Below are 14,627 nucleotides of genomic sequence, written 5' to 3' on the forward strand. Positions count from 1 at the left end.
TTATACCGTGGATGCCAATTAGGCTAATTTGCTGGGCAGAGAATACGGTGGGGTCCCTCCTGACAGATGTGTGTGCTTTAAGTGTGCGTTGAGCAGCTGTTTGCTTGTGTGCAAAGCACTGGTGGGGAAATCATACCCTACATAAACACTACCACACCATGGTGCCGTTTCTTACACGGGCAAAGAAGATGTGATCACTTGGAAGGGATCCAGAAGAATCAGTCTTGGAATTTGTCACAATATTCATTTAATTTAATTTTATATTCTGCACCTCTGTTGCAATGATGATTTTTTTATTTTACTACCAGGGTATGGCCTGGTAGTATCCTCTTCAATGCTGTCTCATCCCTCAGCATTTAGCCCCTCCTATGCCCAGCTTTGTGTATCTGTGTGTACCACAGAAATTATTTGATTGGCTGAGCACGGAATGTGATGTATGATGATGTATGATATAAGAGCGCCCCTCACTTCACACATGTGATTTTAGACATTTAAACATTTTTGCCTGTAATGAAACAACCAAAATATGGACGTCAGGTTGAAAGTGGTAAGCTGTTGAGAGAAGATTTGAGACCTTTTGTGAATATATGAATTGATTATGGTGAGTGATGACAATGGAAACTTGGAAAGGAAGGAACACACATGCAAAGAACCGGAAGTACGTTAACATGGTGACCATGACTAGAGCCTAAGTTTCCCGCCTTGTTTCACAGTAACGCTGAATTACTGCCTGACGAGCAGCTTTCCAACAACCGTTACACTGTTGCAGTGTGTGGCTTTACACGCACTCATACACACAATACAACCACATTTCCATTGATGAGGTGAAAGAACATTGTGTACTTGTCTTTAGAAGACTGCGACGGTTGCTTTGGTAGCAGATAGAGATGTGTGCATTCAGTGTTGGAGAGGGAGGTGGGAGATGGGCAGGGGGGCCCAAGGGGCGTACAGGCAATTGGCACAGCAAAGCCGCTTTCTACAGTATGCCTACTGTTCTTCTAGTCGTTTACCCACACCCTCACACATACACGCACCTCTTCCACTGTCTCCCCAGTTACCAAGGGAATTATTGTATTTTTGAGGGTCGCTAGCCCCTCCTATACAGCTTTAATGTTTGTTGTCTGAACAAACATTAAAAATCACACCCGTGTGAAGTGAGGGGCGCTAATATATTAAAGTCTAACTCATGTTGATTAGGTGATGTAATGGTGATGTAAAACAAATGGTGCCAACACAAACATTAAATGCCATTAACAATAGAGACAATATGACGTAAATTTTCCCTTCATTCCCTTCAATAAACGGAGAATTGGCCAATAAGGGACCACCATTCTTGATGATGATGTACGATGATTAGAGCGCCCCTCACTTCACACGGGTGTGATTATTTAATCAAGGCACTGTGCCCCTGTACAATTAAAACTGTGAATGGAATTACAATGTAGTGATGTGCCCTCCCTGATTATGTAAAATAACCAGACACATTTAATATCTTATTATGCAAAATATATATTTTTGTAATTGAATCTGTTTGGGGGGTGGGAACTTCTACACATCGATGTGTCGTTGACTTGTCGCTATTATTCTGCTATTTATTTTCCAGTCTTTGGAAAATGCTTTTTGACCCACATGGCACATCCCAGTCAGTGAATAAGGTGATATAGGCTAGAGTATCTGTATGCAAGCGAGCTACCAGCTGTTGGGGAGGAATTACAACAAACCCAAGAACGGTTAGGCTATACATTAGAACTAGCTAAATGTTTAACTCGACACAACCACATGAGAAAGAGAAGTGAATGTGAAAGACTTGACTGCAATAGGGGAAGGGGGTGGGGGGGGCAACTTCTCAGAGAAAGGGGTATGTGTGCCCCTTATTGAGGTGCCAGACCTGTGGCTGAAGAGTGAAACCTTAGCAACAGGCAGAGAGAAACTATTAAAGTGCAGAGGTAGTGGGAGCTAGTTTAAAAGTGCATGGTTTGTACATGATGTAGGCCTTACAGCAGGGCTATTCAACTGGCGGTTAATTTTCCAAAAATAAAAATTGAGAGAAAGTTACAGGTATGATGTGTGCGATATATAAATCGCTAGATTATCATAATGATGAGTGTGTGGGTGTGTGTGTGTGTGTGTGTGTGTGTGTTTTCAGCTAGTGCTCGTTGACGCTCGTTCTGTCAAATATGTCTATTCTAAGGTATAGCGTATACTTGTCAACCTGTGCTCATACTGTGCACAAATGTATTAGCCTACATAAATCTTTGTGTTTGAACACAATGCATTTGTAGAATCCAAAAAAATCCACGCTTCGCACGCATGCTGTGCAGCCCTCCACACACAATCATTGTACAGTTGTGGCCCCCGACCTAATCTAGTTGAATACCCCTGCCTTACAGTATTGCATTGACAATACTGTGGCCTGGAAGCACAAAACTCAATTTTCTCAACACAATTTATAATTAATTCATGAATTAAGAATAATAATTTTCAATGTGAATCAGCCATTAGGTTGATATTTCCAATTGCACAAGTTTTTAAATGTGTATGTCTGTCGGTGTCATTCGGTGTGGTCAGGCAGTGCATTGAATTGCGCAAGAGGCATGATTGGTACACAGCTGGTACACAGGCAGGCTCGATTTGATTGAAACTTGATTGCCATGGAAACCGCAGGCACAGCTGCATCAAATAGTCACATCTCGCACCTTTCTAGGTGGGTCAATTCATGTAATTTGTTGGACAAAACGGGTACCTCATACGTAACTTTCCTGACTTGGTAAGGAAGGAAGTAGCCTTGGAAACCAGTGGTTCCCAAGGGATGTGGCCCATGTGATGAGCATCCTTGCAAATGTAGGTTACCGTTCTGCATTTCATTTAGTCACTGGGTATTTTAATTTGATCTCAACTAATAACCACACTCAATCGATTTGCAGCACACTTTATTTTTAATCCTAAAACAATACATTCTTAGTCCTTTATATTTGTCTTATTGAACCATAGTTGGTCTCTGCCCTGCTCCCAATCGATACAAAGGCTTTCTAGATGGTTTTGTTTTTCTCTCCTGATAAGTCTTGTTATCGAAGAAACAAGGGAACTGGCATGCTAAATTCAAAAGTCTTCACTGCAGATCCAAAGGGCTGATAAGCAACACTTTGTTTTAATAATGTGCTGACGGAAACATCTGTTTTCAGATGCATATTTAGTGTACTGTTTATTGTTTAAGTTTAGGAACATTTGTAATGCACCGACCGGACGTCATCTTGCATGAGATTCAGAACAGAGCTGCAGCCCAACAATGTATCCATGATGATACCAGGAGTGCCTAATATCATCACTTTAGAGTGAGAAAAGATCAGTTCAGAAAACTGTTCAGAAACTGTTCTTTTCCCCAAGGAACTTCCCCAACCATTCTGTCAGACACTGAGGTACTCCCGCACATGCACAATGTTCTTGTATGGGGTTAGTTGTGTCCCTGATGACTCGGTGTATGCCCACCACCAGACACCACAGCACATAATAGTCAGACAGTATAATATAGAGGAGACGGAGCACTCTTATCAGTTTAGAGTGGGAACATTTGGTCCGCTAATGATGGTGACACAGGCAGCAGGGTGAAGCTGTCAGCAAAACTGACCTACAGTATAGTATCCATGCACCATGTCTGCATTTAAAGCAAATCAATAGACTTTTATCACATTTGGAAATTAAATAGCTAGTAAGGTGAACACAGGTGTTAGAGCAGTGTTAGAAAAGTGTTACCTATTAGATGTTTGATTGATTTGTTTATTTCGGACACAAATGAGACATAAAAATAAACATGATAAAACCTTTTTTTTAAGTATGAAATAGGATTAAAGTAATTATACTGTTCCCCTTTAAGGACCCCTGGCAGTCCCCGGACCCAACTTTGAGAACCACTATCATATACCTATCTTTGTGTCCTGATTTCAGATTTCCTTTGTTCCTTTGTCAAATTATTTGATTCCTCTTTTGCTAATGTGTTTTTTCATTTGTTATGTTGTTTTGTGTTAATGTTTCCATGCCACCATAGCAGGATTATGTAGATTGAAAGATGGTTGTTATTTGTCCAAATATCATGGTAATAGCCAGCAAAATGATTTTGACATTTCCCTGCTGGCTTCACTGACATTTAGGCTACAACTTTAAGTGTCGCTCGCCGATCTGTGCCTGCCAATCTTGTTATGCGTAACAGATGGATAAGGTATAACGAGGGAAAGAATCTAATTTGTTCCTGCAGAGGTTTTGATGAACTGTATACAGTAGTTTGTTTGCGATACTGTTGGGGGCTTGGGCAGGCATGTGGGTTGCATTCTTAAACCCACAGCATGGAGCGGTCATACGGTGGAGGCTGTTGCCATGGAGACCGAGGTGGGCTAATGTTCATCGCTGTTGGCTCGCCTATATGCCTGGGTGTCCATCACACACGTTGTCTGATGTGTTTCTGTCAAGCTTCCTGCATGCTGCAGTTTCTTCTCATGACCAGTGGAAGGAATTTCATTCATCTCATGAGTTTTTACTTGCACAGGAGACACGGGAGATACCAGTCAATACCTGCTGTTTGAAGGGATGAGGGCAAAGTAAGCTCCTCGGGCACTGGAGTGCTGCAGAGAGTGAAATCGCATTCGAATATGACATTTCTCTGATGTGTAGAGTGTTCAAGGAGAGAGATTGTAGCAATCATAATAGTAATAGAGAAGAAAAAAGCATATTCTTCTCATCAAAGCACAGTGAGAAATGGGTTTTTTATGAAAACTTGATGCTGGATTCTACAATTTAATTTCGGTCCATAGAAGGCACGTGTTGCAGGTAGTGCTCAGGGATTTGTTTTACGCTAACAAGCATATCTCTGCTGTCGGGAGGAAACCACCTACAGTAACTCCAAAATGTTCATTTTTCAGGAAATTAAGAATATTTTATATTTTAACCTTATATTTTGAAAACAAAGCAATACTGGCTCATCAAAGTTGGTGTTGTGACTTTATATATTGTCAATTATGTGCATGAGAGGGGGAGAGGTGGTGGAGTTAGTTGCTTTAGCAGACAGTTTGAGGGTCCAATGGAGTTAAGTGGTTTTGTCCAAAGCACTTTTTACTACTTTCCATTGGTTCAATATTTTCAAAACAACACACAGACGTAAAGGGTGTTCAATAGCACTGATTTATGCAAAAAAATATAAAACCTCAAAAATGGAGTTAGGTGGTTTCCTCCCGACAGCAACAATATATCATTATCAGGCCCAAACCTTCTATTTACATAGTTCATTGTTTCAATTTGTTTTAATACATTAATGAGCTATTTTATACTTCATTGTATGACAGTGCCGTGCAAAAATATAGTCTAGATCTACAAGCTCACAATGTGACACATTGTGATGCACTTTGAGCTTGTAGATTTTCAGCTTCTTGGTTTGTTTGTTTTGTTTTGTTTTTTAATTTAGAGATGGTGTTCAAAATAGCGTCACTAGGTTGAAAGTTAAGTCTGTCTGTGGGTTTTATAAATATACGTGTAACCAACGAAAAGTATTAACACATCGAGACTAAATAACTACGTTGGATCTATTAAAGCACAGGTTATTTTGTTCCGTCGATCGAACCGGGAACCTTCCAATTCCTGGTGACTGCTCTACCTCCTGAGCCACTGTTGCCCCACAAAACTGGGCGGCAGTTTCTTTCCACCCAGCGATCATATCAGACATGATGTTACCTGATCTGACAGTTTTAACATAGGCCTACAAAGAGACCTGCTATTTATCATTCAGCGATCGATTCAGATCGATTCAAATCTGGAATCTCTGTGCCTCTGATCTCACACACATAGACATGCAGTAAAACCTTCAGTGTTAATTTATTCTTTTGTTACTCTTAGAGTGTACAGATATAACCAAATGTACCCATGATGGGTGCAGGATTTTACAGTGTACACATACTGTGTGAACGGGCTTTGTAGATGATCACTGGGCTTGGTGAAAGCCCTGCTCTCAGCCACGCTGTCTCACGCTCAAGTTTGTTCAGCCATTGTTGACAGGATTTCCTCTGGTCTCCCCATTCTCGCTCCCAACTCTATTGAATCATCTATTTTAAAGGGCCGTGTGCTGAGTTTGAACGAAAAGCCTGTCGTAAAATCCCCAACTTCCCTTTCTCTTTTTCTACCCTGTTTTTCCTTGTCTAATTCATTACACACCTTGCCTCGTTGAGTTTTCAGTTTGCCTTTGGTGACGTGAATGTTTCGGCTGCCGAACGGCATCAGCAAACACTTCACCTGTGAGATTACTAAGGCTTACCATTGCCGGTGTTGACTATGAGTGTGACTCAGATGGGAGATGACACAGGGCATTCCAACTGACTATACAGTGTCTGTGACAGTCACTGTCCAAACAGCACCGCTCTGCTGTCCCAGCGCCCAAACACAAGCAAGGTCCTTACTCTGTTGTTGTAGCACAAAGCCTGGCCTTTTGAAGCAGCCCAGTCATGCTCCCATGACTGGAGATAGCTCATTCAGCCTCTGACGCTACTGCATCAACCACTGAGTATAGGGTGAGGCACGGGCATTAGGACAAAACCCTCTGAGTATAGGGTGAGGCACGGGCATTAGGACAAAACCCTCTGAGTATAGGGTGAGGCACGGGCATTAGGACAAAACCCTCTGAGTATAGGGTGAGGCACGGGCATTAGGACAAAACCCTCTGAGTATAGGGTGAGGCACGGGCATTAGGACAAAACCCTCTGAGTATAGGGTGAGGCACGGGCATTAGGACAAAACCCTCTGAGTATAGGGTGAGGCACGGGCATTAGGACAAAACCCTCTGCACTTTTTGGTTGTCCCTGTGGTTGAGAGGTTAACTGAAGAAGTGTTGCAGGGAAACGGAAACTTTAACCGCTGCACAGTACACTGTGAAACTACTCCCTTGTGATAACTGATATGGCCTCACTAATGGGCCTAGAACTCTCTCTACACCACAGCCAATATATTTCTGAACATATTAGTACGTATTAGGTGTAGAGCAGGGGTTTTCAACTGATTATGAACCAGGGACCAACAACCTGTGGGACCACTGATGTGTTGGGAGGGGGGATATGGGCGTTGTGTAGGGAGAAACTAACTTTACAGATTAAACTCATGATGCTGTTCATTGCAATTTATGTATGAGTGAGCAGACAGAACATTGATTGATTATGGGCACATTTCAATGGTGATTCAGCTAGGCAATCCGGTAGTTTCCCTTGAGATTCTAACTCCATTTTCTGTGGAAGTTCTTGACATCCGACTTCCCACTGTAACTGACGTTTGCCTACATAATATGACTTAATTCATAATACTACTAATACTAAATGCATGGTCAGGGCTGGGATGGCCACATGCATACCTTCAAACCCCATGGTGTAGAGCAGGGGTTCCCAAAGTTGGGTTCGGGACCCCACATGGGGTCACGGGACACTGTCGCGAAATTATTTTGGGTCATCAAAAATATTCTTCACACCATGAATTCAACAGAATGAGTGAAATACAATGTACACATTATTACATTGTTACAAAGCATGTTTATGTGCATAAAATTACCGGCTCCAGGTTTAGGTTGGGGTCTCGAGTCAATGGCAGCATTATTTTGGGGTCGGTGGCTGAAAAGTTTGGGAGCCCATAGTGTAGAGAGGAACTCTTTCTCAATCAGGATGTTGAGGTGAACAGAGTTGGTATGTATTTTATTTCTAAGATGGAACTTCATTGCATGAGGTCATGAGAGTACACAACTGGTTGCACGAGCAACCAGTTGCTCTGCAACTGGTTTGTAGGCCAGGAGGGGAAAGAAGCGTACCACCTACAGTATGTAGACGTGCTGCGGCGCGACAGCTTGGCTGACAACACTGAAGAGCTCAAGAACCTGATGTTGGATAGGAAATTGTGGAGGGCAGCGATCCAGGAATCCCGAGTTGGTGTAGGCCAGCCATTTTCTCTACTACAGGTTTGCCTACACTGCCTAGAGGTATTGCCCATTGGTGTCATTTGTCAACTAGTTACCTCCTGAAAGACAGACCATACTATCCTTATTTGTACACACTGTACCGGTGGGGTGGTGGGGGGGGTTCAGACTCATAGCCACAAGCTGTAGGCTATAGTCTTAACAATAAATACCAGGCCGGCGTGACACAAAAAGGTCAACAATGATGTCAATGAATAATACCCTCACACTACACTACTACTGTACATACACATGCTCATTTAGTTGAGTACAGATGACTGGAAAGCGAGTAAGGCTTTACCTAACAAGATTTATTTTCTCCACATACAGTCTTATTCATAGTATAATATCATTGTGCAGTTATTACTCTCTGTATTTGGTTCTGTGGGACAGGCTATGAGCTATACGGGGTTCCCAAGGTGCGTGCACCATAGAGTATATATATAATAGAGACTGAACTGGCGCGAAGCTCCGCCCCGCCAGCTATTCATGTCAGTGGAAGTTGCTCAGTGGCGTTTTGAAGCACCCGGAAGACTGCCGGAAGTACCGTCTCAGAACGTCTACTTCCGCATTTGACCACCAAATTTTGGTGGTCAAATGCGGAAGTGCAACCGAGCGCTCAATGTTAAAGCCCAGCTGCACGGGGTTTCCCGGTCATGAATCCACGGGTCCGCCTGTAGTCCCTCCTCCTACCACTAGGGCCCAGAGCTTCAACGTTGGAAAGCCTGCCTGCCCCCTTGGCGTGCACCCCTTGTGGTGCGCGAACGCCCTCTAGGGGGTGCATGCCATGAAAAGGGTAATGGCGGTTTTATGGTGTTATTTAGCACAGGCGGCAAAATCTGGTAAACCACTGTTGTAAGGAGATGTATAGAGCAGCTGCGGGACTATACAGCAGCTGCATGTCTCTCGGTACAGTGACATTCTGTGATTATTTGCCATAATCATATTAAAAATGTATAATTTTCGGCCAAATACTTAGCATTGGGGGGTGCGTCAGCTAGGTCAGGGGGTAACGGGGTGCGCGGCCAAAAAGGTTTGGGGACCGCTGAGCTATAGCAAAATATGTGAATGAGTGTCTCTTACGTAGCAGTGGATATTTGGACAATGACTGGTGGATTCAGCCCTTCTCATTGCCCTAGTACTGTACGTATATGGACATCTTGCTGTGTCTAGTCATTGCTCTTTGCTCTCAATGTGCTTCTCAGAGTGGAAAAGCACGTTGCCTGACAGGAATGCTGAGGAAGTGCCATTAGACCGGCCAGACCATTAACCACAAGGATTCCCAACCATGACGACATCCGATGACTATCGATGTGTGAGTCCGTACTGAATAAGAGCAGAAAATGGTGGAAATACTTACTCCATGTAGGCTTTATTAGTTGACTCAGCAGCCTAATGTGTAATTTGGGGTTTCGGGCATGTCTGGCATACAGCTGTTCATCTCTGGATTTCCTCCATGCCATGATGTCACAAAATAAAGCCGTTCGGAGCCTTGGCTTGGTTATTTATCAAGCCATTTCAGGCTGGTTTTCTCTCCCTTGTCCCTTTCCTACTTAGTGTCTCTTTACTGCAGGGTTCCCCAATAGGCCATTTGCGGCCCGCGGAGGGGGGGCCCCTGGTCGCACGTGCGGACTCGGCCCCCAGCCTGGTACCCTAGTCAAAATATGGCCCTTGAGGAAAATTTATTGGGGAACCCTGCTTTACTGTGTAGCAGCATGTCACGCTTAAGTAAGTCAAGCTGGTCACTTTTATTTGTGACTCCCTTTTGCTTCATTAAACATTAAAATCTCCGCACAGAAAATGACATAGCCAATTCACTACAAACTCAAATGAAGTCAAGTTGAACCCATTTGTTGAAATATGTTGTAGATTACTTTCATGTGAGCTCAAGCATAAATTCCAGAGTTGACCGAAGTTAAACAAACGTAGCTTTACTTACATATAATGATTGTGATGGAGAGGTGTGTGTATATCTTTGTGCTGCTCTGTTGACCTTGTCAGCTATTTTGAATCGGTCTGGTCTGTATTTGTGTGTTCAAGTGCTTAAAAGGACATTCATCAATAACGGCAAACATTAGGTTACACTCTGACTCAACTATTCAATAAAGGGAAGAGGTTGTCTTTGCCACTTGTGTCAATGATGTTTCTCCAGGGAGCGAAACTAGGACAGGTATTTTTCTCTGAAGGAAACTGAACTGGGCTGGACAGTCGATCGTCTTCAGGGTCTTGTTCTCTCTCTTGTATTCATACAATGGTACTGTAGGCTATATTGTTAGATTCAACAATAAATAAATAGTTTAACCATAGCAATTCATCGTTCCACTTTAGATTCATTTTTATTCTATCTGCTTCTGGTAATTTGTGTGCATCATTTTGGAGGCAGAGAGGGACATAATGTATTTGTTTGTTTCTGTTTATCAAGTATTTGCATTGGCTCCATCCCTTTTTACTGCAGTACCTCAGACGCAAATCCACTGATGTGCAAAACAACTGTTGCTATGACGGCAGCTAAAACAGGAAGTCCCCCCCCCACACACACACACACACACACCCACTGACACACTGACACACCCACACCAACTTGCAAAATTACCTGAACATGTGTTGCAATCAGCGGGGTGTTCCAGTCCAGATAGGTCACAGAGGTTGAGGAAAACTCCGGAGAGGGAGTGCATTGACAAGGCATTGTTCTCCATGTTTGCAGCTTTGTTGAGGAGGTCCACCTATGCCACATCCTGCAGGTTTATTCAATGATGTGGCTATTAATTAGCTGCTTGGTGCCATTGGAGAGGGGCACGGCGTGAACCTTTAGGTTCAGACTAAGGCTGCATGTGTATTTATTTAATGTGGTGTTTGTTTATGAGGCCAGCCACAGGACCCTCATTTTCAATTATGATGAGATCAAAAAAGGCATAAAACAAAGTATTAATATTTAAACAAGAACAGGATAAAACAGGCTGTGTACTATAACAAACAAAATATAAGAAACAATGAAAACAATATTTAAATTAAAACAATGACAATTAAAAACTACAAGATTAATGAGCAGGTTTCTAAGTGGCCCCAGTAAAATCATGGAGTCAATATTAAAAGTGTGTTGTAACTCATTCCAGGTAGAGGAAGCACTAAAACTGAATGCTATTTGGTGTTGACCCCAGTGGGGACAAGTAATGGAATTTAGTCATGAGAACAGTTTTGATATATTGAAGTATTCTGAAATAACACTGATGAAATATATTATGATGATTTAACAGTGCTTTATAAATGTACCAATGTTGGTCTCGTCTCATAGAGAGAGAGGGCCAGGCAGGCCAGCCAACCTTTCTGTATAAATTGCAACGGTGTGAGGGTTGTATGGGTCACTTTATAGGACGCTAGGAGCAGAGTAGTAAATGGCATCTAGGTGCTTAAGGGAGGTCTAATATGTCCTCAAAGTCTATGACTGAGAGCCTCTATTATCCTCTTTCTGCAAAACAAGGGGAAACAAGATTAATGTTGTTTCTATAAAGTAGACCAAGTTTTGCCCGCAACTGTTTTTACCAGTTTATCAATATGGTACTTGAAGAATGTATCATCAATCCATATGACTCTTTCAATTGATGACCAGATAAAGTGCTAATTTGGAAATGTATAAAATCAGCCAACTTTGCTCTGGTGAAGAACATGCACATGAGTTGCATTGGTATGGACTGCCTCAAGAGTAGGGACTGATTCATAAAGCCAGGATGCAGTAACTATGCTCAAGGTAAACGGAGATAATTGGCCAGCTAAATGGGTTATAGGTACAATATTACTTCAATTGTGCATGTATTCATGGCCAAAAGTGGAATTGCTGATTTGACCCTTGGCCTTTTTATAATGCTTTTTCTCTCAAACAAAAAGCAAAACAAAATTAAACTCTGAAACTTTGTCACAAGATAAAACAGACACAGCGGAGTTCATTTTTAGTTATAACTCAATTTTCGACCAAAAATAAATCGATGAACAGAGCTGCACAGTGTATTTTCTTTTAGGCTGCACAGCAGACACATCATTTAAGACCAAAGCCCAAGACATGTATGTAGTCGACCGGAATCCATTCTCTCTCACTTGTTAGACAAAGTCTGTATCGGCAAAAACAAAAACAAAATTAAACTCTGAAACTTTGTCACAAGATAAAACAGACACAGAGGAGTGTAGTCGACCGGAATCCATTCTCTCTCACTTGTTAGACAAAGTCTGTATCGGCAAAAAGAAAAACAAAATTAAACTCTGAAACTTTGTCACAAGATAAAACAGACACATAGGAGTGTAGTCGACCGGAATCCATTCTCTCTCACTTGTTAGACAAAGTCTGTATCGGCTCCAATAGCTACAGTAGAAGACACAACCCTATACACTTGTACTTAGTTGACCGGAATCCCACAAGGGTCTATACTAGGCCCCCTCCTGTTGTCCCTCTAGTCTAAACTGAATATCTTTGCAGAAAATAGTCGATCTACAAGCACACGGCATGCGCTCCAGCGAGTTGTGAGCTTGTAGAACTGCTATTTTCACAAATGTTTGCATCAAACTTTAGACCCTAGGGTTCTCAACAGAGAAAGCAGATTGACCAAAGGCTGTCTTTCTACACGGTTAAGTCTAGTACATGCTCTAGAGGATGTACTAGACAATGCCTCTGCCAGGTTAGGCCAGGTATCTATACTGTAAGTGGATTAAACATCAAGCATGCAAAATTGAGGATATTATGCTGTATATATCTTCAGGATGTTACAGTGATGATAATCCCATGGCTTTTGAAGTACACAGACACCTGCCTGTGATAAAGTTGTTATGCAGTATGGGGACGCGGGGGGGGTTGGGGGTTAGCTTTCAAAAAGCTTTGCTGTAGATAGGGACAATTGGTGCCTGACGCTCTAAATTTTTTCAGATCAATGGCAGTGACCCTACTTGAAAGACATGCGTCACTAATGCCTAGCTGGTTAACATGTGCCACTACGTGTGGTGACTTCACCATTAATTAAAATGGCAGGATTTTCTCTAGGTTGTCCTCGGACGAACCCTCCAGTGGCGTCTCCAGTCATCTCGATCCTCCTTACATCTGGCATTCTTGCTATAGCTCCCAGTACTATCTGCCCCTGCATCTTTCTCTAGTGCATCCATGTATGTAGGTGCGTGTGGGACACCCTCGTGATCGATGTCACCTTCCCTGGTTATAACATCCAAATATGAAAATGCTACCATCTTTGATCTGCTGTGAGGGGTTGAATGGTGGGGATGGAGTGTGCAGTGTAGCCTTTTGAAAGCCAGGCTGTGGCAGACAGCTAGTAGTAGAGGTGCTGAATGCTTGAGCTATATTAATCTGGAGGGACTGAACGGCATTAGTCGTCGTCCTTTGTGTGTCCTTTACCGCTTTTTCTCGTGGCTGCAGCGCTGCTGAACAGAGTGTTGTTTAATGTTTTCATGCTGCGCCATTAGAGCATTTTCTATGGATGTTTAGTTGAGGAGCCAAAGCACCTCAACTGGCAGTAAATGGTTGGGTTAGATCATGCCACGCCCCCTGATGCATGTGGGGTGGTTTGGGCACCTCAGATAAATAACGGTAGTGGGTCACACACACCACTACCACCACACACCACTAGCACCACACCAGGCTATCCAGCCTTCATCTGTATGACACACTGATGAAGGCTGGATAGCCGAAACGTTTGTCCCCTGTTCAAAATGAAATAAATGTTTTGAACTGCAGTCTTGGTGTGTGCGACCCACTACAGAGTGCGGTGGTCACATGAAGAGTGTTTTGGGCACTTGAAATCTCTTCATGTACTGTGTGTTCAAAGCCAAGCCTGAAGTACCTCATTACAAAAGAAACACTTGGTTGCTTTCACATGGTGCAGATACCCTCAAACAAGGTGCTCTATTTGCGTGCTCATTTAGCTGGAGCTAGTTTATTTTGTGTACAGTATGCTTTTTGAGAGCTCAGTGAACCAGTCACACTTTACTGGCATTGGTGTTGGTATTCTATCCTCTTATTCTTCCCCCTGTCGTACATACTGTATTATAGTATGTTATCCATTGGACAGTCGAAGACAAATGTTTATATAAGATGGAAGTGACCTTGTTCTGAAGGATAGCATATCACACTGACAGGCGGAGAGGCAGAGAGAGAGGGAGGTTAAAGAAGAGAGTGGAAACAAGAAAATCAGATGAATTGAAAATGGAGTGAGTAGTGGACAAAAGACCAGATGCACTCTCAGGAACTGCTGCTGTCTTGAGCAGAGAGAGAGAGAGAGACAGAGAAAGAGAGGGGGGAGCAGGGGGGAGCTATACGGAGGAACATCACCTTTATGCCCCCACCTTCATGATTCATGAAACATGCGGGCAGTCAGAGGCAGGCAGGCGGGGAGAGAGGGGGAGACAGAGAGAGAGAGGGGGGAGACAGAGAGAAAAAGAGGGAGACAGACAGACAGGGAGAAAGAGGGGGGCATGGAGAGGGAGGGAGATAGGGAGAGAAATAGAGAGACAGGGAGAGAGAGAAAGAGACAGGGAGAGGGAGAAAAAGAGAGCGACAGAGAGAGGGATGGGGAGATAGGGAGAGAAACAGAGAGAGAAAGAGAGGGAGAGAGAGAGAAAGAGAGAGACAGGGAGAGGGAGAAAGAGAGTAGAGAGGGAGAGTGTAGTG

The sequence above is a fragment of the Electrona antarctica genome (assembly GCF_951216825.1).
Source record: "Electrona antarctica genome assembly, chromosome: 5".
NCBI lineage: Eukaryota > Metazoa > Chordata > Actinopteri > Myctophiformes > Myctophidae > Electrona > Electrona antarctica.